At 47.4% G+C, this 4,074-nt stretch overlaps 1 long non-coding RNA gene across 1 annotated transcript; it reads right to left on the bottom strand.

The window, feature by feature from the left end:
- Positions 1–2,368: 2,368 nt before the first annotated feature.
- Positions 2,369–3,383, bottom strand: LOC123992677. Its single transcript, XR_006831290.1, has 3 exons — positions 3,165–3,383; positions 2,877–2,925; positions 2,369–2,771 (listed from the first exon to the last, which is right to left on the bottom strand). It is a non-coding gene; the product is annotated as an uncharacterized LOC123992677 (long non-coding RNA).
- Between the last annotated feature and the right edge of the window lie 691 nt (positions 3,384–4,074).

Below are 4,074 nucleotides of genomic sequence, written 5' to 3'. Positions count from 1 at the left end.
GGGCAGTGAGGAGACTGAATGGAGGTGGACGCGTCCGAGGCTGGGGATGGAGCCGTGTTATCCCAGTGCTCAGGCAAGGTGGGCCATGTTTTTCACCAGATTTAGGTTCACCATCTCCTATAGACCAGGTGTCCTTAACACTAAGGCCGACGCGCTGTCCCATCTCTATGACACCGAGGAGCGGTCCATAGATCCTACTCCCATCCTTCCAGCTTCATGTCTGGTGGCACCGGTGGTATGGGAGGTGGATGCAGACATCGAGCGGGCATCACGGTTGGAACCCATGCTCCCCCACAGTGTCCAGGGGGTCGTAAGTACGTGCAGCTTGGTGTTCCTAACAAATTGATCCGGTGGGCCCATACATTACCCTCTTCGGGTCGTCCGGGGATTGGGAGGACAGTGCAGGTTCTTAGGGGGAAGTACTGGTGGTCCACTTTAGCGAGGGACGTGAGGTTTTATGTCTCCTCCTCTTCGGTGTGCGCTCAGAGTAAGGCTCCTAGACACCTGCATAGAGGGAAGTTACAGCCCCTCCCCGTTCCACAATGGCCTTGGTCACATCTGCCGGTGGATTTCCTCACCGACCTTCCCCTGTCTAAGGGGAACACTACGATCCTGGTCGTAGTTTTCGAAGTCCTGCCATCTCCTTCCGTTGCCCGGTCTCCCTACGGCCCGGCATACTGCAGAGGCCCTGTTTACCCACGTCTTCCGGCACTACGGGGTGCCTGAGGACATCGTTTCTGATCGGGGTCCCCAATTCACGTCCCCAGTTTGGAGGGCGTTCATAGAGCGTCTGGGGTCTCGATCAGCCTGACCTCAGGTTTTCACCCCGAGAGCAGTGGGCAGGTGGAGAGCGTGAACCAGGATGTGGGTAGGTTTCTGCGGTCATATTGCTAGGACTGGCCAGGAAAATAGGCGAGGTACGTCCCATGGGCGAAGGTGGCTCAAAACTCACTCCACCACTTCTCCACGAACATGTCGCCTTTCCAGTGCATGTTGGGCTACCAGCCGGTCCTGGCCCCGTGGCATCAAAGTCAGCCCGATGCTCCTGCGGTGGAGGAGTGGGTGCAGTGCTCAAAGGAGACCTGGAGAGCCATCCAGGAATCGCTCCAACAGGCTGGTGGGCGGCAGAAGGTGAGCGCTGACCGCCACCGCAGTGAGGACCCCGTATTCACACCGGGGTACCAGGTCTGGCTCCCGACCCGAAACCTGCCCCTCCACTTGCCTTGTGTGGTGTGTGGGGCCATTTAAAGTCCTGAGGAGGATAAATGAGGTGTGTTATCGGGTATAGCTCCCTTCTTACTATCGCATTAACCCCTCGTTTCATGTGTCTCTCCTCAGGCCGGTGGTAGCTGGTCCCCTGCAGGAGGTTGAGGTGCTGGAGGTCCCTCCATCCCCTCTGGACAACGAGGGCCCCCCGGCGCATACGGTACTTCCATTCTGGACTCTAGACGCCGGGTGAGGGGCGCCTCGGCCTCCGGGTCGCCCTCGAGGACAGTGCGCGCGTCGGGGTACTGTCACGACATCCATCGAAGGTGGCTCCTCTCCCTGTTCTGAGCGGAGCCGGTCTACTAGCTGAATATTTGTGGGCAGAACTGAAAAAGCGTGAGAGAGAATAAAGTAGTTGTTTTATTTATGATCCTATACGGATGACGCGTACATGCCCAAATATGGGCATCCGGCGAGGACATCCTCTTCCTGTTGTCACGTGTTAGAGGGTGTGTTATTTTATATCTATATTGCATCTATTTACTTTGAAGTTGTCATGATGATTGATGTGTAGGGTCCTGATTGAACTGGGGGGGATGTGTTTGAACATTTCAAAGAGGGTGACCCCACACCCACCCTATTTTATTGCCCTTAGGGTTGTTGTCTATGAAGTAGGAATATCCAGGGGGGGGGGGGTTGTATTTGTGGCAGACGCATTATAAATAAAGCCCAGAACAAGACATGCAACCCCAGAACACTAAACAAGATTTTTTAAATAAAAACCAGATCATTAAACGAAATATTATGTCTCCTAGGTCAATTCTCGGGGTGCTATACGTCTCTTGTCATGAACCCAATGGCAAAAGCATCGAGGAAGTATTGGGTGAGGCCCCAGAATGTTTTAAAGGAGTTTTGGGTATGAGTGAGGGACATACTGTATGTCTTATATATTCCAACATGAGAATTCTACGGTTAAGATATTTACAGACAGAGGATCCAAAGCCCTTTATCATGCAAAACCCGGGAGTTTTTCTCCTGCACTGTGGATGAGAGAATGGCTTAAGATAAGGCTAGCGCTCTGTAAAATTTAACAGGCCCTGAGTGGTACAACCCTGCCAGGATATGCAATGGAAGAACGGGTGTGCGGGGCAGTGATCTGAAGGCCCTAAGAATCCCTGACTCTAAAGTGACAATTTTAGCATGTGAACAATTTGATAGTACAAATGCGACGAAGTCTGTCAGTTCATATGTATTTTCCAAAGCCTGCAAGGATGTACATTTTTTTATGCCAGAGTTTAGCTTTAAATGGATTGATTATCCCATTTTCATAACCCTGATGAATAAGCTGGACAGTCTCTTCCAAAATCGTGAATAATTACGGCGTTGACCACGTCTATCCTTTAGACATACCGAGGATCTACATGCCAGACGTTTGATCTATCCCTGGAGTGAAAACTTACGGAGCCTTGATGGGTCGTGTGTGGGATATCCTGCGAGCAAGAGAGCCCTTCTTGACGAGGATGAATTGGAGACGGATGCCGGTCAGGGCTAACCAGGCCCTCTATCTGTAATAAATTAATAGTAAAAAAATTTAATTAATTATAACATGTTTTAAACTGTATGTACTAAAGATTTAGAATGAAATAAAGGAATTTACAATTTTGCCTCACCCTTTAACGAACGGGAATCTCTCGTTTTCTCTCTCGCCCTGGTCTGTAGCTGAGAAATGCAAGGTCTTAAAAAAACAATGTCTTATTTTATACAATACAGTCTTTCCTACAACGTTATGTTCTAAACATTAAAGGCTATTAAAAGTTTAGTACTGTCTGGCAATGATGTACAACTGTATGTATGTTTATACATAAAACTTCCGTGCATGTGTCAATATCGCGCAGTAAAATGGTTTTGGATTTAAAAATATTATGAATTAAATAAATGCTTTTAAAGAGGTATCTCACCTTTAACAAAGGTGTTCTCTCTTTTCGCTCTATAACCATGCATGTGTCGGAGAAGAAAAAAAATCTGAAAAGACGTGTGCGGATATGCATGCGAGTGTGAGTGTGTGTGTTTCAAAAACAAAAAGGGAGGAGTGTGTGTCTCTGCATGGGTCATTTGAAACCAAAAAGATGTGCGTCTCTTCAAATGGGCACTTTCGATTCATTTACCACACATGCCTTTCAAATACGTATTTGTCTCACCCCCAAGGATATGTGTGGGGGGGGGGGGGGTAAAATTCAAACAACCCAGTCAAAATATATCTTGTCTAGACAAACGTCTGCGTTTTTTTTGTAATTTGTAATCAGCGCATATACAAACGGCCCCACACCCTGCTACCCCATGATGTTGTAGGAAATCAAAAGTAAATACCGGCTGACAGAATAGATCCACACCTGTGGTTATGCGGACTCTAAACATTCAGATATTATCTGTCCTCCCGAAAACACCACCCCGCTCTGTAAGGTCATTACAGCCTATCTCTCATTAGAGACACGACCGCAGAGCGAGTGACAACAGATCCCATTCTGTAGGAATGACAAAAGCGCAACTTCAGACAACAGTCCAACAGCCCAGAAGAGTTATCAGCCCAGAACAGCTAAAAGATCATCTGTGAATCCGTCCCAATTGAGCTTTCTGAAGGTGAGTTAGTGAGAATAATATATTCGATTTGGAGGCGTTAGGTATTCATTGAATATTATTGATATTATTGTAATATTAAACCGGCGTGATATGGTTTTTTAAACGGTAATTTAGATTTTTAGGTAATATGTCAAATGCACGCATTCGTATAAGTTCAAATGTTATTATTTTCTTTCAGACTCCTCCCTCTGCGTATAACAGCACAGAAGACCTCACACATCTAGAGCACGT

The sequence above is a fragment of the Oncorhynchus gorbuscha genome, linkage group LG02 (assembly GCF_021184085.1).
Source record: "Oncorhynchus gorbuscha isolate QuinsamMale2020 ecotype Even-year linkage group LG02, OgorEven_v1.0, whole genome shotgun sequence".
NCBI classification, from domain to species: Eukaryota; Metazoa; Chordata; class Actinopteri; order Salmoniformes; family Salmonidae; genus Oncorhynchus; species Oncorhynchus gorbuscha.
This window is presented reverse-complemented; position numbering and strand designations above follow the sequence as displayed.